Source organism: Amblyomma americanum, chromosome 5 (assembly GCF_052857255.1).
Source record: "Amblyomma americanum isolate KBUSLIRL-KWMA chromosome 5, ASM5285725v1, whole genome shotgun sequence".
NCBI classification, from domain to species: Eukaryota; Metazoa; Arthropoda; class Arachnida; order Ixodida; family Ixodidae; genus Amblyomma; species Amblyomma americanum.
In genome coordinates, this window is record NC_135501.1 from 139782429 (window position 1) to 139806873 (window position 24445).

At 50.9% G+C, this 24445-nt stretch overlaps 1 protein-coding gene across 1 annotated transcript in view; it reads right to left on the minus strand.

Annotated features, from left to right (window-relative positions):
* LOC144135085 (uncharacterized) overlaps positions 1–24445 on the minus strand; it is a 942878-nt gene that overhangs the window by 577618 nt on the left and 340815 nt on the right. The gene's annotated exons all lie outside the window — the stretch shown is intronic.

Consider the following 24445-nt stretch of genomic DNA (forward strand, 5'->3'; position numbering starts at 1 on the left):
AAAGCAAGACGCACGTATGCGGAATTGATAGGCCGAGGGGATGCTATAAAGGCACTAGCAAACTCAACTGGTGCAACAGGGCTCGAGGCGATAAGACAAAAGTGGTAGCAAGAAGCAGATATGCGTATACAGGGAGAGGACGCGATGTAACAAATGCTAAGCGATAAGCAGAGATGCTGTGACGAGAGGCCGCAGCAATTGGACCGGAGCGAAAGCAAGTCGCACGTATGCGGAATTGATAGGCCGAGGGGATGCTTTAAGGGCACTAGCAAACTCCACAGGTGCAACAGGATTGGAGGCGATAAGACAAAAGTGGTAGTAAGAAGCGGAAATGCGGCTGCGAGACGACGACGCGATGTAACAAAAGCGCCGCGATATGCAGAGATGCCGCCAGGAGAGCCTGCAGCTAAGGGGCAGGAGCGAGAGCAAGATGCACATATGCGGAATTGATAGGCCGAGGGGATGCTGTAAGGACACTAGCAAACTCCGCAGGTGCAACAGGGTTCGCGGAGATAAGACAAATGTGGTAGCAAGAAGCGGAAATGCGGCTACGAGACGATGGCGCAATGTAACAAAAGGGCAGCGATCTGCAAAGACGCCGCGACCAGAGACCGCTGCAATGGGCACGAGCGAGAGCAAGACGCACGTATGCGGAATTGATAGGCCGAGGGGATGCTATAAAGGCACTAGCAAACTCAACAGTTGCAACAGGGTTCGAGGCGATAAGACAAAAGTGGTTGCAAGAAGCCGAAATGCGGCTACGGATGACGACGCGATGTAACAAAAGATCAGCGATATGCAGAGATGCTGCGACGAGAGACCGAAGCAATTGAATAGGAGCGAGAGCAAGTCGCACGTATGCGGAATTGATAGGCCGAGGGGATGCTATAAGGGCGCTAGCAAAATCCACAGGTGCAACAGGGTTCGAGGCGATAAGACAAAAGTGGAAGCAAGAAGCGGAAATGCGGCTACAAGACGACGTTGCGATGTAACAAAAGCGCCGCGATATGCAGAGATGCTGCCAGGAGAGGCCGCAGCAATGGGACAGAAGCGAGAACAAGATGCACGTATGCGGAATTCATAGGCCGAGGGGATGCTATAAGGGCACTAGCAAACTCCGCAGGTGCAACAGGGTTCGAGGCGATAAGACAAATGTGGTAGCAAGAAGCGGAAATACGGCTACGAGACGATGGCGCAATGTAACAAAAGGGCAGCGATCTGCAAAGACGCCGCGACCAGAGGCCGCAGCAATGGGCACGAGTGAGAGCAAGACGCACGTATGCGGAATTGATAGGCCGAGTGGATGCTATAAAGGCACTAGCAAACTCAACTGGTGCAACAGGGTTCGACGCGATAAGACAAAAGTGGTAGCAAGAAGCCGAAATGCGTATACAGGGAGAGGACGCGATGTAACAAAAGCTAAGCGATATGCAGAGATGCTGTGACGAGAGGCCGCAGCAATTGGACAGGAACGAAAGCAAGTCGCACGTACGCGGAATTGATAGGCCGAGGGGATGCTTTAAGGGCACTAGCAAACTCCACAGGTGCAACAGGATTCGAGGCGATAAGACAAAAGTGGTAGTAAGAAGCGGAAATGCGGCTGCGAGACGACGACGCGATGTAACAAAAGCGCCGCGATATGCAGAGATGCCGCCAAGAAAGCCTGCAGCTAAGGGGCAGGAGCGAGAGCAAGATGCACATATGCGGAATTGATAGGCCGAGGGGATGCTGTAAGGGCACTAGCAAACTCCGCAGGTGCAACAGGGTTCGCGGCGATAAGACAAATGTGGTAGCAAGAAGCCGAAATGCGGCTACGGATGACGACGCGATGTAACAAAAGATCAGCGATATGCAGAGATGCTGCGACGAGAGGCCGCAGCAATAGGGCAGGAGCGAGAGCAAGATGCACATATGCGGAATTGATAGGCCGAGGGGATGCTGTAAGGGCACTAGCAAACTCCGCAGGTGCAACAGGGTTCGAGGCGATAGGACAAAAGTTGTTGCAAGAAGCGGAAATGCGGCTACGAGACGACGACGCGATGTAACAAAAGAGCAGCGATATGCAAAGACGCCGCGACCAGAGGCTGCAGCAATGGGACAGGAGCGAGAAAGACGCACGTATGCGGAATTGATAGGCCGAGGGGATGCTATAAGGGCTCTAGCAAACACTACAAGTACAAAAGGGTTCGAGGCGACAAGACAAAATTGGGAGCAAGAAGCGGAAATGCCGCTACGAGACGACGACGCGATGTAAAAAAAGGGCAGCGATATGCAGAGACACCGCGAAGAGAGGCCGCAACAATGGGACAGGAACGAGAGCAAGACGCACGTATGCGGAATTTTATAGGCCGAGGGGATGCTATAAAGGCACTAGCAAACTCAACAGGTGCAACAGGGTTCGAGGCGATAAGACAAAATGGTAGCAAGAAGCGGAAATGCGGCTACGAGACAACGACGCGATGTAACAAAAGGGCAGCGATATGCAGAGATGCCGCCAGGATAGGCCGCAGCAATAGGACCGGAGCGAGAGCAAGATGCACGTATGCGGAATTGATAGGCCGAGGGGATGCTATAAAGGCACTAGCAAACTCAACAGTTGCAACAGGGTTCGAGGCGATAAGACAAAAGTTGTAAGCAAGAAGCCGAAATGCGGCTACGGATGACGACGCGATGTAACAAAAGATCAGCGTTATGCAGAGATGCTGCGACGAGAGACCGAAGCAATTGAACAGGAGCGAGAGCAAGTCGCACGTATGCGGAATTGATAGGCCGAGGGGATGCTATAAGGGCGCTAGCAAACTCCACAGGTGCAACAGGGTTCGAGGCGATAAGACAAAAGTGGTAGCAAGAAGCGGAAATGCGGCTACAAGTCGACGTTGCGATGTAACAAAAGCGCCGCGATATGCAGAGATGCTGCCAGGAGAGGCCGCAGCAATGGCACAGGAGCGAGAACAAGATGCACGTATGCGGAATTCATAGGCCGAGGGGATGCTATAAGGGCACTAACAAACTCCGCAGGTGCAACAGGGTTCGAGGCGATAAGACAAATGTGGTAGCAAGAAGCGGAAATGCGGCTACGAGACGATGGCGCAATGTAACAAAAGGGCGGCGATCTGCAAAGACGCCGCGACCAGAGGCCGCTGCAATGGGCACGAGTGAAAGCAAGACGCACGTATGCGGAATTGATAGGCCGAGGGGATGCTATAAAGGCACTAGCAAACTCAACTGGTGCAACAGGGCTCGAGGCGATAAGACAAAAGTGGTAGCAAGAAGCCGATATGCGTATACAGGGAGAGGACGCGATGTAACAAATGCTAAGCGATAAGCAGAGATGCTGTGACGAGAGGCCGCAGCAATTGGACCGGAGCGAAAGCAAGTCGCACGTATGCGGAATTGATAGGCCGAGGGGATGCTTTAAGGGCACTAGCAAACTCCACAGGTGCAACAGGATTGGAGGCGATAAGACAAAAGTGGTAGTAAGAAGCGGAAATGCGGCTGCGAGACGACGACGCGATGTAACAAAAGCGCCGCGATATGCAGAGATGCCGGCAGGAGAGCCTGCAGCTAAGGGGCAGGAGCGAGAGCAAGATGCACATATGCGGAATTGATAGGCCGAGGGGATGCTGTAAGGACACTAGCAAACTCCGCAGGTGCAACAGGGTTCGCGGAGATAAGACAAATGTGGTAGCAAGAAGCGGAAATGCGGCTACGAGACGATGGCGCAATGTAACAAAAGGGCAGCGATCTGCAAAGACGCCGCGACCAGAGACCGCTGCAATGGGCACGAGCGAGAGCAAGACGCACGTATGCGGAATTGATAGGCCGAGGGGATGCTATAAAGGCACTAGCAAACTCAACAGTTGCAACAGGGTTCGAGGCGATAAGACAAAAGTGGTAGCAAGAAGCCGAAATGCGGCTACGGATGACGACGCGATGTAACAAAAGATCAGCGATATGCAGAGATGCTGCGACGAGAGACCGAAGCAATTGAATAGGAGCGAGAGCAAGTCGCACGTATGCGGAATTGATAGGCCGAGGGGATGCTATAAGGGCGCTAGCAAAATCCACAGGTGCAACAGGGTTCGAGGCGATAAGACAAAAGTGGAAGCAAGAAGCGGAAATGCGGCTACAAGACGACGTTGCGATGTAACAAAAGCGCCGCGATATGCAGAGATGCTGCCAGGAGAGGCCGCAGCAATGGGACAGAAGCGAGAACAAGATGCACGTATGCGGAATTCATAGGCCGAGGGGATGCTATAAGGGCACTAGCAAACTCCGCAGGTGCAACAGGGTTCGAGGCGATAAGACAAATGTGGTAGCAAGAAGCGGAAATACGGCTACGAGACGATGGCGCAATGTAACAAAAGGGCAGCGATCTGCAAAGACGCCGCGACCAGAGGCCGCAGCAATGGGCACGAGTGAGAGCAAGACGCACGTATGCGGAATTGATAGGCCGAGTGGATGCTATAAAGGCACTAGCAAACTCAACTGGTGCAACAGGGTTCGACGCGATAAGACAAAAGTGGTAGCAAGAAGCCGAAATGCGTATACAGGGAGAGGACGCGATGTAACAAAAGCTAAGCGATATGCAGAGATGCTGTGACGAGAGGCCGCAGCAATTGGACAGGAACGAAAGCAAGTCGCACGTACGCGGAATTGATAGGCCGAGGGGATGCTTTAAGGGCACTAGCAAACTCCACAGGTGCAACAGGATTCGAGGCGATAAGACAAAAGTGGTAGTAAGAAGCGGAAATGCGGCTGCGAGACGACGACGCGATGTAACAAAAGCGCCGCGATATGCAGAGATGCCGCCAAGAAAGCCTGCAGCTAAGGATCAGGAGCGAGAGCAAGATGCACATATGCGGAATTGATAGGCCGAGGGGATGCTGTAAGGGCACTAGCAAACTCCGCAGGTGCAACAGGGTTCGCGGCGATAAGACAAATGTGGTAGCAAGAAGCCGAAATGCGGCTACGGATGACGACGCGATGTAACAAAAGATCAGCGATATGCAGAGATGCTGCGACGAGAGGCCGCAGCAATAGGGCAGGAGTGAGAGCAAGATGCACATATGCGGAATTGATAGGCCGAGGGGATGCTGTAAGGGCACTAGCAAACTCCGCAGGTGCAACAGGGTTCGAGGCGATAAGACAAAAGTTGTTGCAAGAAGCGGAAATGCGGCTACGAGACGACGACGCGATGTAACAAAAGGGCAGCGATATGCAAAGACGCCGCGACCAGAGGCTGCAGCAATGGGACAGGAGCGAGAAAGACGCACGTATGCGGAATTGATAGGCCGAGGGGATGCTATAAGGGCTCTAGCAAACACTACAAGTACAAAAGGGTTCGAGGCGACAAGACAAAATTGGGAGCAAGAAGCGGAAATGCCGCTACGAGACGACGACGCGATGTAAAAAAAGGGCAGCGATATGCAGAGACACCGCGAAGAGAGGCCGCAACAATGGGACAGGAACGAGAGCAAGACGCACGTATGCGGAATTTTATAGGCCGAGGGGATGCTATAAAGGCACTAGCAAACTCAACAGGTGCAACAGGGTTCGAGGCGATAAGACAAAATGGTAGCAAGAAGCGGAAATGCGGCTACGAGACAACGACGCGATGTAACAAAAGGGCAGCGATATGCAGAGATGCCGCCAGGATAGGCCGCAGCAATAGGACCGGAGCGAGAGCAAGATGCACGTATGCGGAATTGATAGGCCGAGGGGATGCTATAAAGGCACTAGCAAACTCAACAGTTGCAACAGGGTTCGAGGCGATAAGACAAAAGTTGTAAGCAAGAAGCCGAAATGCGGCTACGGATGACGACGCGATGTAACAAAAGATCAGCGTTATGCAGAGATGCTGCGACGAGAGACCGAAGCAATTGAACAGGAGCGAGAGCAAGTCGCACGTATGCGGAATTGATAGGCCGAGGGGATGCTATAAGGGCGCTAGCAAACTCCACAGGTGCAACAGGGTTCGAGGCGATAAGACAAAAGTGGTAGCAAGAAGCGGAAATGCGGCTACAAGTCGACGTTGCGATGTAACAAAAGCGCCGCGATATGCAGAGATGCTGCCAGGAGAGGCCGCAGCAATGGCACAGGAGCGAGAACAAGATGCACGTATGCGGAATTCATAGGCCGAGGGGATGCTATAAGGGCACTAGCAAACTCCGCAGGTGCAACAGGGTTCGAGGCGATAAGACAAATGTGGTAGCAAGAAGCGGAAATGCGGCTACGAGACGATGGCGCAATGTAACAAAAGGGCGGCGATCTGCAAAGACGCCGCGACCAGAGGCCGCTGCAATGGGCACGAGTGAAAGCAAGACGCACGTATGCGGAATTGATAGGCCGAGGGGATGCTATAAAGGCACTAGCAAACTCAACTGGTGCAACAGGGCTCGAGGCGATAAGACAAAAGTGGTAGCAAGAAGCCGATATGCGTATACAGGGAGAGGACGCGATGTAACAAATGCTAAGCGATAAGCAGAGATGCTGTGACGAGAGGCCGCAGCAATTGGACCGGAGCGAAAGCAAGTCGCACGTATGCGGAATTGATAGGCCGAGGGGATGCTTTAAGGGCACTAGCAAACTCCACAGGTGCAACAGGATTGGAGGCGATAAGACAAAAGTGGTAGTAAGAAGCGGAAATGCGGCTGCGAGACGACGACGCGATGTAACAAAAGCGGCGCGATATGCAGAGATGCCGCCAGGAGAGCCTGCAGCTAAGGGGCAGGAGCGAGAGCAAGATGCACATATGCGGAATTGATAGGCCGAGGGGATGCTGTAAGGACACTAGCAAACTCCGCAGGTGCAACAGGGTTCGCGGAGATAAGACAAATGTGGTAGCAAGAAGCGGAAATGCGGCTACGAGACGATGGCGCAATGTAACAAAAGGGCAGCGATCTGCAAAGACGCCGCGACCAGAGGCCGCTGCAATGGGCACGAGCGAGAGCAAGACGCACGTATGCGGAATTGATAGGCCGAGGGGATGCTATAAAGGCACTAGCAAACTCAACAGTTGCAACAGGGTTCGAGGCGATAAGACAAAAGTGGTAGCAAGAAGCCGAAATGCGGCTACGGATGACGACGCGATGTAACAAAAGATCAGCGATATGCAGAGATGCTGCGACGAGAGACCGAAGCAATTGAATAGGAGCGAGAGCAAGTCGCACGTATGCGGAATTGATAGGCCGAGGGGATGCTATAAGGGCGCTAGCAAAATCCACAGGTGCAACAGGGTTCGAGGCGATAAGACAAAAGTGGAAGCAAGAAGCGGAAATGCGGCTACAAGAGGACGTTGCGATGTAACAAAAGCGCCGCGATATGCAGAGATGCTGCCAGGAGAGGCCGCAGCAATGGGACCGGAGCGAGAACAAGATGCACGTATGCGGAATTCATAGGCCGAGGGGATGCTATAAGGGCACTAGCAAACTCCGCAGGTGCAACAGGGTTCGAGGCGATAAGACAAATGTGGTAGCAAGAAGCGGAAATGCGGCTACGAGACGATGGCGTAATGTAACAAAAGGGCAGCGATCTGCAAAGACGCCGCGACCAGAGGCCGCAGCAATGGGCACGAGTGAGAGCAAGACGCACGTATGCGGAATTGATAGGCCGAGTGGATGCTATAAAGGCACTAGCAAACTCAACTGGTGCAACAGGGTTCGACGCGATAAGACAAAAGTGGTAGCAAGAAGCCGAAATGCGGCTACGGATGACGACGCGATGTAACAAAAGATCAGCGATATTCAGATATGCTGCGACGAGAGATCGAAGCAATTGAATAGGAGCGAGAGTAAGTCGCACGTATGCGGAATTGATAGGCCGAGGGGATGCTATAAGGGCGCTAGCAAACTCCACAGGTGCAACAGGGTTCGAGGCGATAAGACAAAAGTGGTAGCAAGAAGCGGAAATGCGGCTACAAGACGACGTTGCGATGTAACAAAAGCGCCGCGATATGTAGAGATGCCGCCAGGAGAGCCTGCAGCTAAGGGACAGGAGCGAGAGCAAGATGCACATATGCGGAATTGATAGGCCGAGGGGATGCTGTAAGGGCACTAGCAAACTCCGCAGGTGCAACAGGGTTCGAGGCGATAAGACAAAAGCGGTAGCAAGAAGCGGAAATGCGGCTAGGAGACGACGACGCGATGTAACAAAAACGCCGCGATATGAAAAGACGCCGCTACCAGAGGCCTCAGCAATGGGCACGAGCGAGAGGAAGACGCACGTATGCAGAATTGATAGGCCGAGGGGATGCTATAAAGGCACTAGCAAACTCAACAGGTGCAACAGGGTTGGAGGCGATAAGACAAAAGTGGTAGCAAGAAGCCGAAATGCGGCTACAGGGAGATGACGCGATGTAACAAAATCTAAGCGATATGCAGAGATCCTGTGACGAGAGGCCGCAACAATTGGACAGGAGCGAAAGCAAGTCGCACGTATGCGAAATTGATAGGCCCAGGGGATGCTTTAAGGGCCCTAGCAAACTCCACAGGTTCAACAGGGTTCGAGGCGATAAAACAAAACTGGTAGCAAGAAGCGGAAATGCGGCTGCGAGACGACGACGCGATGTAACAAAAGCGCCGCGATATGCAGAGATGCCGCCAGGAGAGCCAGCAGCCATGGGGCAGGAGCGAGAGCAAGATGCACATATGCGGAATTGATAGGCCGAGGGGATGCTGTAAGGGCACTACCAAACTCCGCAGGTGCAACAGGGTTCGAGGCGATAAGACAAAAGTGGTAGCTAGAAGCAGGAATGCGGCTGCGAGACGACGACGCGATGTAACAAAAGCGCAGCGATATGCAGAGATGCCGCGACGAGAGGCCACCGCAATGAGATAGGAGTGAGAGCAAGACGGACGTATGCCGAATTGATAGGCCGAGGGGATGCTATATGGGCACTAGCAAACTCCACAGGTGCAGCAGGACTCGAGGCGATAAGACAAAAGTGGTAGCAAGAAGCCGAAATGCTGGTACAGGGAGAGGACGCGATGTAACAAAAGCTAAGCGATATGCAGAGATGCAGTGACGAGAGGCTGCAGCAATTGGACAGGAGCGAAAGCAAGTCGCACGTATGCGGAATTGATAGGCCGAGGGGATGCTATAAAGGCACTAGCAAACTCAGCAGTTGCAACAGGGTTCGAGGCGATAAGACAAAAGTGGTAGCAAGAAGCCGAAATGCGGTTACGGATGACGACGCGATGTAACAAAAGATCAGCGATATGCAGAGATGCTGCGACGAGAGGCCGCAGCAATAGGGCAGGAGCGAGAGCAAGATGCACATATGCGAAATTGATAGGCCGAGGGGATGCTGTAAGGGCACTAGCAAACTCCGCAGGTGCAACCGGGTTCGATGCGATAAGATAAAAGCGGTAGCAAGAAGCGGAAATGCGGCTACGAGAGGATGGCGCAATGTAACAAAAGTGCAGCGATAGGCAGATATGCTGCGACGAAAGGCCGCAGCAATAAGACAGAAGCGAGAGAGAGACGCACGTATGCGGAATTGATAGGCCGAGTGGAATGTATAAGTTAACTAGCAAACTCTACAGGTGCAACAGGGTTCGAGGTGATAAGACAAAAGTTGTAGCAAGAAGCGGAAATGCGGCTACGAGACGACGACGCGATGTAACAAAAGGGCAGCGATATGCAAAGACGCCGCGACCAGAGGCCGCAGCAATGGGACAGGAGCGAGAAAGACGCACGTATGCGGAATTTATAGGCCGAGGGGATGCTATAAGGGCTCTAGCAAACACTACAAGTAAAAAAGGGTTCGTGGCGACAAGACAAAATTGGGAGCAAGAAGCGGAAATGCCGCTACGAGACGACGACGCGATGTAACAAAAGGGCAAAGATATGCAGAGACACCGCGAAGAGAGGCCGCAACAATGGGACAGGAACGAGAGCAAGACGCACGTATGCGGAATTTTATAGGCAGAGGGGATGCTATAAAGGCACTAGCAAACTCAACAGGTGCAAAAGGGTTCGAGGCGATAAGACAAAATGGTAGCAAGAAGCGGAAATGCGGCTACGAGACAACGACGCGATGTAACAAAAGGGCAGCGATATGCAGAGATGCCGCCAGGAGAGGCCGCAGCAATGGGACAGGAGCGAGAACAAGATGCACGTATGCGGAATTGATAGGCCGAGGGGATGCTATAAAGGCACTAGCAAACTCAACTGGTGCAACAGGGTTCGAGGCGATAAGACAAAAGTGGTAGCTAGAAGCCGAAATGCGTATACAGGGAGAGGACGCGATGTAACAAAAGCTAAGCGATATGCAGAGATGCTGTGACGAGAGGCCGCAGCAATTAGACAGGAGCGAAAGCAAGTCGCACGTATGCGGAATTGATAGGCCGAGGGGATGCTTTAAGCGCACTAGCAAACTCCACAGGTGCAACAGGATTCGAGGCGATAAGACAAAAGTGGTAGTAAGAAGCGGAAATGCGGCTGCGAGACGACGACGCGATGTAACAAAAGCGCCGCGATATGAAAAGACGCCGCTACCAGAGGCCGCAGCAATGGGCACGAGCGAGAGCAAGACGCATGTATGGAGAATTGATAGGCCGAGGGGATGCTATAAAGGCACTAGCAAACTCAACAGGTGCAAAAGGGTTGGAGGCGATAAGACAAAAGTGGTAGCAAGAAGCCGAAATGCGGCTACAGGGAGAGGACGCGATGTAACAAAATCTAAGCGATATGCAGAGATGCTGTGACGAGAGGCCGCAGCAATTGGACAGGAGCGAAAGCAAGTCGCACGTATGCGAAATTGATAGGCTGAGGGGATGCTTTAAGGGCCCTAGCAAACTCCACAGGTTCAACAGGGTTCGAGGCGATAAGACAAAACTGGTAGCAAGAAGCGGAAATGCGGCTGCGAGACGACGACGCGATGTAACAAAAGCGCCGCGATATGCAGAGATGCCGCCAGGAGAGCCTGCAGCTATGGGGCAGGAGCGAGAGCAAGATGCACATATGCGGAATTGATAGGCCGAGGGGATGCTGTAAGGGCACTAGCAAACTCCGCAGGTGCAACAGGGTTCGAGGCGATAAGACAAAAGTGTTAGCTAGAAGGGGAAATGCGGCTGCGAGACGACGACGCGATGTAAAAAAAAGCGCAGCGATATGCAGAGATGCCGCGACGAGAGGCCGCCGCAATGGGATAGGAGCGAGAGCAAGACTGACGTATGCCGAATTGATAGGCCGAGGGGATGCTATAAGGGCACTAGCAAACTCCACAGGTGCAGCAGGGCTCGAGGCGATAAGACAAAATGGTAGCAAGAAGCGGAAATGCGCCTACGAGACAACGACGCGATGTAACAAAAGGGCACCGATATGCAGAGATGCAGCCAGGATAGGCCGCAGCATTAGGACAGGAGCGAGACAAAGATGCACGTATGCGGAATTGATAGGCCGAGTTGATGCTATAAAGGCACTAGCAAACTCAACAGTTGCAACAGGGTTCGAGGCGATAAGACAAAAGTGGTAGCAAGAAGCCGAAATGCGGCTACGGATGACGACGCGATGTAACAAAAGATCAGCGATATGCAGAGATGCTGCGAAGAGAGGCCGCAGCAATGGGGCAGGAGCGAGAGCAAGATGCACATATGCGGAATTGATAGGCCGAGGGGATGCTGTAAGGGCACTAGCAAACTCCGCAGGTGCAACAGGGTTCGAGGCGATAAGACAAAATTTGTAGCAAGAAGCGGAAATGCGGCTACGAGACGACGACGCGATGTAACAAATGGGCAGCGATATGCAAAGACGCCGCGACCAGAGGCCGCAGCAATGGGACAGGAGCGAGAAAGACGCACGTATGCGGAATTGATAGGCCGAGGGGATGCTATAAGGGCTCTAGCAAACACTACAAGTACAAAAGGGTTCGAGGCGACAAGACAAAATTGGGAGCAAGAAGCGGAAATGCCGCTACGAGACGACGACGCGATGTAAAAAAAGGGCAGCGATATGCAGAGACACCGCGGAGAGGCCGCAACAATGGGACAGGAACGAGAGCAAGACGCACGTATGCGGAATTTTATAGGCCGAGGGGATGCTATAAAGGCACTAGCAAACTCAAGAGTTGCAACGGGGCTCGAGGCGATAAGACAAAAGTGGTAGCAAGAAGCCGAAATGCAGCTACGGATGACGACGCGATGTAACAAAAGATCAGCGATATGCAGAGATGCTGCGACGAGAGACCGAAGCAATTGAACAGGAGCGAGAGCAAGTCGCACGTATGCGGAATTGATAGGCCGAGGGGATGCTATAAGGGCACTAGCAAACTCAACTGGTGCAACAGGGCTCGAGGCGATAAGACAAAAGTGGTAGCAAGAAGCCGAAATGCGTATACAGGGAGAGGACGCGATGTAACAAAAGCGCAGCGATATGCGGAGATGCCGCGACGAGAGGCCGCCGCAATGGGATAGGAGCGAGAGCAAGACGGACGTATGCCGAATTGATAGGCCGAGGGGATGCTATAAGGACACTAGCAAACTCCACAGGTGCAGCAGGGCTCGAGGCGATAAGACAAAAGTGGTAGCAAGAAGCCGAAATGCGGCTACCGATGACGACGCGATGTAACAAAAGATCAGCGATATGCAGAGATGCTGCGACGAGAGGCCGCAGCAATGGGGCAGGAGCGAGAGCAAGGTGCACATATGCGGAATTGATAGGCCGAGGGGATGCTGTAAGGGCACTAGCAAACTCTACAGGTACAACAGGGTTCGAGGTGATAAGACAAAAGTTGTAGCAAGAAGCGGAAATGCGGCTACGAGACGACGACGCGATGTAACAAAAGGGCAGCGATATGCAGAGAAGCCGCCAGGATAGGCCGCAGCAATAGGACCGGAGCGAGAGCATGATGCACGTATGCGGAACTGATATGCCGAGGGGATGCTATAAAGGCACTAGCAAACTCAACAGTTGCAACAGGGTTCGAGGCGATAAGACGAAAGTGGTAGCAAGAAGCCTGAATGCGGCTACGGATGACGACGCGATGTAACAAATGATCAGCGATATGCAGAGATGCTGCGACGAGAGTCCGAAGCAATTGAACAGGAGCGAGAGCAAGTCGCACGTATGCGGAGTTGATAGGCCGAGGGGATGCTATAATGGCGCTAGCAAACTCTACAGGTGCAACAGGGTTCGAGGCGATAAGACAAAAGTGGTAGCAAGAAGCGGAAATGCGGCTACAAGACGACGTTGCGATGTAACAAAAGCGCCGCGATATGCAGAGATGCTGCCAGGAGAGGCCGCAGCAATGGGACAGGAGCGAGAGCGAGATGCACGTATGGGGAATTCATAGGCAGAGGGGATGCTATCAAACTCCGCAGGTGCAACAGGGTTGGAGGAGATAAGACAAATGTGGTAGCAAGAAGCGGAAATGCGGCTAGGAGACGACGACGCGATGTAACAAAAACGCCGCGATATGAAAAGACGCCGCTACCAGAGGCCGCAGCAATGGGCACGAGCGAGAGCAAGACGCACGTATGCAGAATTGATAGGGCGAGGGGATGCTATAAAGGCACTAGCAAACTCAACAGGTGCAACAGGGTTCGAGGCGATAAGACAAAAGTGGTAGCAAGAAGCCGAAATGCGGCTACAGGGAGAGGACGCGATGTAACAAAATCTAAGCGATATGCAGAGATGCTGTGACAAGAGGCCGCAGCAATTGGACAGGAGCGAAAGCAAGTCGCACGTATGCGAAATTGATAGGCCGAGGGGATGCTTTAAGGGCCCTAGCAAACTCCACAGGTTCAACAGGGTTCGAGGCGATAAGATAAAAGCGGTAGCAAGAAGCGGAAATGCGGGTACGAGAGGATGGCGCAATGTAACAAAAGTGCAGCGATAGGCAGATATACCGCGGCGAAAGGCCGCAGCAATAAGACAGAAGCGAGAGCAAGACGCACGTATGCGGAATTGATAGGCCGAGTGGAATGTATAAGTGAACTAGCAAACTCTACAGGTTCAACAGGGTTCGAGGTGATAAGACAAAAGTTGTAGCAAGAAGCGGAAATGCGGCTACGAGACGACGACGCGATGTAACAAAAGGGCAGCGATATGCAAAGACGCCGCGACCAGAGGCCGCAGCAATGGGACAGGAGCCAGAAAGACGCACGTATGCGGAATTGATAGGCCGAGGGGATGCTATAAGGCCTCTATCAAACACTACAAGTACAAAAGGGTTCGAGGCGACAAGACAAAATTGGGAGCAAGAAGCGGAAATGCCGCTACGAGACGACGACGCGATGTAACAAAAGGGCAGAGATATGCAAAGACACCGCGAAGAGAGGCCGCAACAATGGGACAGGAACGAGAGCAAGACGCACGTATGCGGATTTTTATAGGCCGAGGGGATGCTATAAAGGCACTAGCAAACTCAAGAGTTGCAACAGGGTTCGAGGCGATAAGACAAAAGTGGTAGCAAGAAGCCGAAATACGGTTTCGGATGACGACGCGATGTAACAAAAGATCAGCGATATGCAGAGATGCTGCGACGAGAGGCCGCAGCAATGGGACAGGAGCGAGAGTAAGATGCACGTATGCGGAATTGATAGGCCGAGGGGATGCTATAAGGGCACTAGCAAACTCCGCAGATTCAACAGGGTTCGAGTCGATAAGACAAAGTGGTAGCAAGAAGCGGAAATGCGGCTCCGAGACGACGGCGCAATGTAACAAAAGCGCAGCCATATGCAGAGATGCTGCCAGGAGAGGCCGCAGCAATGGGACAGGAGCGAGAACAAGATGCACGTATGCGGAATTCATAGGCCAAGGGGATGCAATACGGGAACTAGGAAACTACAGCTGCAACAGAGTTCGAGGCGATAAGACAAAAGTGGTTGCAAGAAGCGGTAATGCGGATACGGGAAGATGACGCGATATAACAAAAGCGCAGCGATATGCAGAGATGCCGCGAAACTGGCCGAACAAATGGAAAGGGAGCAAGAGCAAGACGCACGTATGCGGAATTTATAGGCCGAGGAGATGCTATAAAGTCGCTAGCAAACTCAACAGGCGCAACAGGGTTCGAGGCGATAAGACAAAAGTGGTAGCAAGAAGCCGAAATGCGGCTACGGGGAGACGACGCGATGTAACAGAAGCTTAGCGATATGCAGACATGCTGCGACGAGAGGCCGCAGCAATGAAACAGGAGGGAGAGCACGTCGCACGTATGCGGAATTGATAGGCCGAGGGGATGCTATAAGGGCGCTAGCAAACTCCACAGGTGCAACAGGGTTCGAGGCGATAAGACAAATGAGGTAGCAAGAAGCGGAAATGCGGCTACAAGACGACGTTGCGATGTAACAAAAGCGCCGCGATATGCAGAGATGCTGCCAGGAGAGGCCGCAGCAATGGGACAGGAGCGAGAGCAAGATGCACGTATGCGGAATTCATAGGTCGAGGGGATGCTATAAGGGCACTAGCAAACTCCGCAGGTGCAACAGGGTTCGAGGCGATAAGACAAATGTTGTAGCAAGAAGCGGAAATGCGGCTACGAGACGATGGCGCAATGTAACAAAAGGGCAGCGGTCTGCAAAGTCGCCGCGACCAGAGGCCGCAGCAATGGGCACGAGCGAGAGCAAGCCGCACGTATGCGGAATTGATAGGCCGAGGGGATGCTATAAAGACACTAGCAAACTCAACAGGTGCAACAGGGTTCGAGGCGATAAGACAAAAGTGGTAGCAAGAAGCCGAAATGCGGATACAGGGAGAGGACGCGATGTAACAAAAGCTAAGCGATATGCAGAGATGCTGTGACGAGAGGCCGCAGCAATGGGCACGAGCGAGAGCAAGTCGCACGTATGCGAAATTGATAGGCTGAGGGGATGCTTTAAGGGCCCTAGCAAACTCCACAGGTTCAACAAGGTTCGAGGGGATAAGACAAAACTGGTAGCAAGAAGCGGAAATGCGGCTGCGAGACGACGACGCGATGTAACAAAAGCGCCGCGATATGCAGAGATGCCGCCAGGAGAGCCTGCAGCTATGGGGCAGGAGCGAGAGCAAGATGCACATATGCGGAATTGATAGGCCGAGGGGATGCTGTAAGGGCACTAGCAAACTCCGCAGGTGCAACAGGGTTCGAGGCGATAAGACAAAAGTGGTAGCTAGAAGGGGAAATGCGGATGCGAGACGACGACGCGATGTAACAAAAGCGCCGCGATATGCAGAGATGCCGCCAGGAGAGCCTGCAGCTAAGGGGCAGGAGCGAGAGCAAGATGCACATATGCGGAATTGATAGGCCGAGGGGATGCTGTAAGGGCACTAGCAAACTCCGCAGGTGCAACAGGGTTCGAGGCGATAAGACAAAAGCGGTAGCAAGAAGCGGAAATGCGGCTAGGAGACGACGACGCGATGTAACAAAAACGCCGCGATATGAAAAGACGCCGCTACCAGAGGCCGCAGCAATGGGCACGAGCGAGAGCAAGATGCACATATGCGGAATTGATAGGCTGAGGGGATGCTGTAAGGGCACTAGCAAACTCCGCAGGTGCAACAGGGTTCGAGGCGATAAGACAAAAGCGGTAGCAAGAAGCGGAAATGCGGCTAGGAGACGAGGACGCGATGTAACAAAAACGCCGCGATATGAAAAGACGCCGCTACCAGAGGCCGCAGCAATGGGCACGAGCGAGAGCAAGACGCATGTATGGAGAATTGAAAGGCCGAGGGGATGCTATAAAGGCACTAGCAAACTTAACAGGTGCAAAAGGGTTGGAGGCGATAAGACAAAAGTGGTAGCAAGAAGCCGAAATGCGGCTACAGGGAGAGGACGCGATGTAACAAAATCTAAGCGATATGCAAAGATGCTGTGACGAGAGGCCGCAGCAATTGGACAGGAGCGAAAGCAAGTCGCACGTATGCGAAATTGATAGGCTGAGGGGATGTTTTAAGGGCCCTAGCAAACTCCACAGGTTCAACAAGGTTCGAGGGGATAAGACAAAACTGGTAGCAAGAAGCGGAAATGCGGCTGCGAGACGATGACGCGATGTAACAAAAGCGCCGCGATATGCAGAGATGCCGCCAGGAGAGCCTGCAGCTATGGGGCAGGAGCGAGAGCAAGATGCACATATGCGGAATTGATAGGCCGAGGGGATGCTGTAAGGGCACTAGCAAACTCCGCAGGTGCAACAGGGTTCGAGGCGATAAGACAAAAGTGGTAGCTAGAAGGGGAAATGCGGCTGCGAGACGACGACGCGATGTAACAAAAGATCAGCGATATGCAGAGATGCTGCGACGAGAGGCCGCAGCAATAGGGCAGGAGCGAGAGCAAGATGCACATATGCGAAATTGATAGGCCGAGGGGATGCTGTAAGGGCACTAGCAAACTCCGCAGGTGCAACCGGGTTCGATGCGATAAGAAAAAAGCGGTAGCAAGAAGCGGAAATGCGGCTACGAGAGGATGGCGCAATGTAACAAAAGTGCAGCGATAGGCAGATATGCTGCGACGAAAGGCCGCAGCAATAAGACAGAAGCGAGAGAGAGACGCACGTATGCGGAATTGATAGGCCGAGTGGAATGTATAAGTTAACTAGCAAACTCTACAGGTGCAACAGGGTTCGAGGTGATAAGACAAAAGTTGTAGCAAGAAGCGGAAATGCGGCTACGAGACGACGACGCGATGTAACAAAAGGGCAGCGATATGCAAAGACGCCGCGACCAGAGGCCGCAGCAATGGGACAGGAGCGAGAAAGACGCACGTATGCGGAATTTATAGGCCGAGGGGATGCTATAAGGGCTCTAGCAAACACTACAAGTAAAAAAGGGTTCGTGGCGACAAGACAAAATTGGGAGCAAGAAGCGGAAATGCCGCTACGAGACGACGACGCGATGTAACAAAAGGGCAAAGATATGCAGAGACACCGCGAAGAGAGGCCGCAACAATGGGACAGGAACGAGAGCAAGACGCACGTATGCGGAATTTTATAGGCAGAGGGGATGCTATAAAGGCACTAGCAAACTCAACAGGTGCAAAAGGGTTCGAGGCGATAAGACAAAATGGTAGCAAGAAGCGGAAATGCGGCTACGAGACAACGACGCGATGTAACAAAAGGGCAGCGATATGCAGAGATGCCGCCAGGAGAGGCCGCAGCAATGGGCTAGGAGCGAGAACAAGATGCACGTATGCGGAATTGATAGGCCGAGGGGATGCTATAAAGGCACTAGCAAACTCAACTGGTGCAACAGGGTTCGAGGCGATAAGACAAAAGTGGTAGCTAGAAGCCGAAATGCGTATACAGGGAGAGGACGCGATGTAACAAAAGCTAAGCGATATGCAGAGATGCTGTGACGAGAGGCCGCAGCAATTGGACAGGAGCGAAAGCAAGTCGCACGTATGCGGAATTGATAGGCCGAGGGGATGCTTTAAGCGCACTAGCAAACTCCACAGGTGCAACAGGATTCGAGGCGATAAGACAAAAGTGGTAGTAAGAAGCGGAAATGCGGCTGCGAGACGACGACGCGATGTAACAAAAGCGCCGCGATATGAAAAGACGCCGCTACCAGAGGCCGCAGCAATGGGCACGAGCGAGAGCAAGACGCATGTATGGAGAATTGATAGGCCGAGGGGATGCTATAAAGGCACTAGCAAACTCAACAGGTGCAAAAGGGTTGGAGGCGATAAGACAAAAGTGGTAGCAAGAAGCCGAAATGCGGCTACAGGGAGAGGACGCGATGTAACAAAATCTAAGCGATATGCAGAGATGCTGTGACGAGAGGCCGCAGCAATTGGACAGGAGCGAAAGCAAGTCGCACGTATGCGAAATTGATAGGCTGAGGGGATGCTTTAAGGGCCCTAGCAAACTCCACAGGTTCAACAGGGTTCGAGGCGATTTTTTTGGCAGCGGCGGCATCAACCCTCGTGCACGGCATCTGAGCCTCTCCTCTGTGTATTTACAGTTTTCCCCGACCCGGTGTTCTGGAACCTGAAGGACAGCAATTTGCGGCAACGCACTGATTCCACCGACTTCACACTTTCACACGCGGCCACATCGGCCTGAAATTGCTGTGGACATATTCGAGACGGCTCGGCAAACCCGGGAATACCCATCGCCATTGCACCAGCGCCGACAGCGACAACCGGCAACAAGTCCCGCGAGGGGCGTCGTTCGTCATTTGGCAGCGGCGGCATCAACCCTCGTGCACGGCATCTGAGCCTCTCCTCTGTGTATTTACAGTTTTCCCCGACCCGGTGTTCTGGAACCTGAAGGACAGCAATTTGCGGCAACGCACTGATTCCACCGACTTCACACTTTCACACGCGGCCACATCGGCCTGAAATTGCTGTGGACATATTCGAGACGGCTCGGCAAACCCGGGAATACCCATCGCCATTGCACCAGCGCCGACAGCGACAACCGGCAACAAGTCCCGCGAGGGGCGTCGTTCGTCATTTGGCAGCGGCGGCATCAACCCTCGTGCACGGCATCTGAGCCTCTCCTCTGTGTATTTACAGGTTGGTTGATATTATTCTGTACTGCTTTTTTCTTTTTGTTGTTTTATCACCGCCTATGCCGCTGCTGCCAAAGACCTCTTGTTATTTTTTTCTGCTTTGCCACGGTTTTAACCATGTCGCGTTGTTGTGCGTGCCGATCGCGGGTTCCCGACAATGGGCCGCATATGACCTGTTCAGAATGCCAATTTACTTTTCATCTGGGTGCATGTTCTGGTATAAGTGACGAAACATGGAATTCCAAACGCGGTTCTTTCAAGAAATCTTGGAAGTGTGACCGGTGTAGCAAGGGTTCACGAAGCGATGACTCGGAGAGCCCCAACTTAGACAGCGACTTAGCAGCGCACTTGCTAGCAATTCAGACCAAACTCGATACTCTTCTAGCTCTCCCTAAACTGGTAGACGCACTTGACTCCAGCGTGAAGTTCCTGTCAGACAAGTTCGATGAATTTCAGGATCGTCTTCAAATTCAAGAGCAAGCGACAAAAAAACTAGCCGAACGCATGGATCAGTAGAAAAGGCCGACTCTTCCAGTGAACTGCAACAGATAATGCAAGATGTAGATAACCTGGAGTGGCGTAGCCGTCGCAACAACATTGAATTTCACGGCATTCCTGAAACTGAAAACGAGAACTTGCTCGAAAAAATAAATGAATTAGCCCCTAGACTGGATATTCAGCCACTAACTAAGCAAGATATCACCGCACTACATCGGCTTCCTGCGAAACAAGGCAAAACACGGGGCATCATTGCTCGCTTCGTCAGTCATGAACATCGTGACGCCTGGCTGGCAAAGCGACAGACACTAAGGAATGAACCTGGTGAGATGTTTATGTGCGAAAACATGACAAGGCTTTCCCGTAGTCTTCTGACAAAAACGAAGGAGTGGGCGAAGAACGCAGGCTACGCTTTCGTATGGCACACGAACGGAAAAGTGCTAGTCCGGAAGAAGAGCGGAGATAATGCTGTGGTGATTCGCACGGTTCAGGATCTTGATGATCTGCAGTGATTATTCTTGGCAAGTTTGTTTTTCTTTGAAATTTTCTTCCACAATGAAAAACCTGCCCACACTTTCAGTTTTTCATCTTAATGCCAGGAGTTTACGCAACAAGTATGATGAAGTAATTTCTTTTTTGTCGGAACCTAATCATTCCTATGACATCATTTGTTTTACAGAGACTTGGTTCTCATGTGATGACGAGTGCTTTTCACTTTCCGGATATGATGTTGTATCTGCATGTCGCTGTAGGAGGCGTGGTGGTGGTATCGCTGTATACATCCGATCAAAGCTTAATTATAAGGTACTTCCGGAGTTCAAGATAATTGGCGATAATTATGAATGCATAGTTATACAGTGTCGTGGTATGATTTTCTCTGTCATGTACCGTCCTCCATCAGGCGTTCTCCGTGACTTTATGCAGTTTACTGAAAAGATACTTGAACTCAGTGTTCAGCTGAAGTCTGAAAGCGTTCTTGTGGGTGATTTCAACCTGAATGCTTCCCTTGACAATCAAGCCTACTTACAATTCAAAGAGTTATACGAGTCTTATGGTTGCTCCAACGTAATCACCACACCGACAAGAATTACACCAAGTTCCCAAAGTATTCTTGATCTGTGCGTTACAAGTTTCCCTCGTGAGAATGTAAAATCAGGCACCCTGGTCTGCAGTTTAAGCGATCATTTGCCAATATATTGTGTGTTACCCTGCAAACACACAGTCGCCCCCGAACACAAAGTATTAATTAGAGATTACTCCGAGTACAATGTTAACAAGTTTAGGGACATGCTGACAAATGTTGACTGGAACATAATTTTGGAGCTCTCGAACCCCGATGCCGCTTACGACGCTTTCCTTTCATGCTTTGTATCTGCTTATAACACATGTTTTCCCCTCAAGCCCCGAAAAAAGAACAAAAAAGTACGAAAGCCCTGGATTTCTCGTGAATTGTTTCAAAGAATCAAACAGAAAAACCGACTTTTCCAAACATTCTTGCAAACAAAAGATGAAAGAGACTTTCATGCATTCAAGAAAGTACGAAATCTGCTAAATTCAGACTTAAAAAAAGCAAAGCTCAAATACTACACACATAAATTTACACAGGTGAACGGTAATACACGACTGGTATGGCAAACCATGAGAGAGTTAATCTATAAGAATGCAGAAACAAAAAAAGTGAAATTTCGGAATGCCGATCTGTCTGAAGCAGAGGTTTCAAACCTGTTTAATGAGCATTTTCTCGCTGCTGGTGCTCCTTTAGCCGACGCAACAAATGTCCCTTCTTCTACACCTTGGGAAAATTATGTCACTGCAAGTAATCCGAATACAATATTTTTGTCCCCCACTGATTTCAGCGAGGTGCAAGATATAATTATGTCTCTAAAAGACGGTTGTGCATCTGGCACTGATGAGATCAGACCAAAACCACTGAAGGCTGTGAGTCAAATAGTTAGTACTCCTATTGCACACATCTGCAATCTTATAATGGAAAAGGGAGTTTTCCCAGCCAAAATGAAACTTGCTCGTGTGACGGCTATACACAAGGGAGGCTCTTTCGATGACGTGAACAATTACAGGCCGATCTCTGTGCTTTCTGTATTTTCGAAAATAGCTGAGCATATTATAAACAAAAGGCTTGTTGGATTTCTAACCTCGCAAAATATTATCGTAAGGCAACAGTTCGGCTTCCAGAAAAACAAATCTCCAGAAACAGCACTACTTGGAATAAAAGATGAAATTCTGCACAATATCGAAAACAAGGCATTAACTCTGGGTATATTCCTCGATTTTAGAAAAGCGTTCGACAGTGTCCAACATGATATACTTATAAAAAAGCTTCAGCATTACGGTGTCAGGGGTATAGCTGGTACTCTCCTCATGAGTTATTTAACTTCACGTGAGCAGTATACTGTCATCAATGGTGAATGTTCACAGACAAACACTCTGTTGTATGGTGTACCACAAGGGTCCATCCTAGGGCCAGTCTTATTTCTCATCTATATTAATGATATTGTAAATATACCGGGTGCCTCGAATTTGGTTTTATATGCGGACGACACCAATGTGTTCTTTTCGGGTAGGGATTTAGATGCGCTGTTCAGAAAGGCGAACAATTGGATGTTGGGCTTAACCTCATGGCTGGGAAGTAACCGGCTCGCATTAAACATAAACAAAACAAAGTATGTACTCTTTCGTTCCAAAGGTACAGAAATGTATACAATTCCGTGTTTAAAATTTAATGGCCTGGACATACAACAGTCTTCTACTACCAGATTTCTAGGTGTGACATTCCACGAAAATCTCTTATGGAATGCTCACATCCACACACTTAGAACTGATCTCTCTCGTGCCTTAGGCATCCTAAACAGACTGAGGTGTTACCTGCCAGCTTCTATCAAACGACTAGTGTACTACTCCCTTATACATTCACGTTTTAGCTATTGTTCTCTTGTGTGGCAAACCACAACGAAAACAAATTTAGATTCCTTACTATCAATACAAAAAAGAGCAATACGCGCTATCAGTAACTTAGAGCTGTCCTCTAGTTGTGCGCCCTACTATAGATCGCATAGAATACTCCAAATGCCTCAGTTCTACAAATACAGACTAAGCCTGGAAGTTTACCGCCAATACCGGTTGGATAAATCTACCTTTGAAACAAAATACCAAGAAAAAAGAAGTGTGTACGATTTAAGAAAAAGCATCATAGTCAAGCCCCGAGCTCGAACAAACTATGGACATCAAAGATTAAGCTGTCAGATAGCAGATTTATTAAACAACTATCCCGTCATTCCCGACCTATTAACTGAAAATCTTTCATTAAGCAGGTTTAAGAAAACACTCAAGAGATTATTCTTAACGGAAGACTAGTGTGTTATGTTTTCATTGTTTTTCTTCTTGTTTTCAATTTTATGTTCCATGTGCTTCAAGTTCGATAGTTTACATGTATTTTATGTTTGGAAGTATTTTGTTAACATGTATTGCTAGCAGAAGTTGCTGCACTTATTCTTGTACTCTGTTTCCTGTACATATTCTTGCACTGTAAAAAAAAATATATATATATAATAAGGGGGTTGGGGGATACAGTTTCATCTAAGACATTTCTCTGCATGTAAACTCTGTTGAAACTCTGCATGAGTGTCAAACCGCTGCTTGCCACAGGGTGGCGTGACCTCGTCAGGCACTTTTCCGCCTTTTGTCACGTCCCCCAAGACAATAGTCTTGTATTATTGTCTTGAATAAAAAATGATTGATTGAGTGATTGATTGATAAGTCAAAACTGGTAGCAAGAAGCGGAAATGCGGCTGCGAGACGACGACGCGATGTAACAAAAGCGCCGCGATATGCAGAGATGCCGCCAGGAGAGCCTGCAGCTATGGGGCAGGAGCGAGAGCAAGATGCACATATGCGGAATTGATAGGCCGAGGGGATGCTGTAAGGGCACTAGCAAACTCCGCAGGTGCAACAGGGTTCGAGGCGATAAGACAAAAGTGGTAGCTAGAAGGGGAAATGCGGCTGCGAGACGACGACGCGATGTAAAAAAAAGCGCAGCGATATGCAGAGATGCCGCGACGAGAGGCCGCCGCAATGGGATAGGAGCGAGAGCAAGACTGACGTATGCCGAATTGATAGGCCGAGGGGATGCTATAAGGTCACTAGCAAACTCCACAGGTGCAGCAGGGCTCGAGGCGATAAGACAAAATGGTAGCAAGAAGCGGAAATGCGGCTACGAGACAACGACGCGATGTAACAAAAGGGCACCGATATGCAGAGATGCAGCCAGGATAGGCCGCAGCATTAGGACAGGAGCGAGACAAAGATGCACGTATGCGGAATTGATAGGCCGAGTTGATGCTATAAAGGCACTAGCAAACTCAACAGTTGCAACAGGGTTCGAGGCGATAAGACAAAAGTGGTAGCAAGAAGCCGAAATGCGGCTACGGATGACGACGCGATGTAACAAAAGATCAGCGATATGCAGAGATGCTGCGAAGAGAGGCCGCAGCAATGG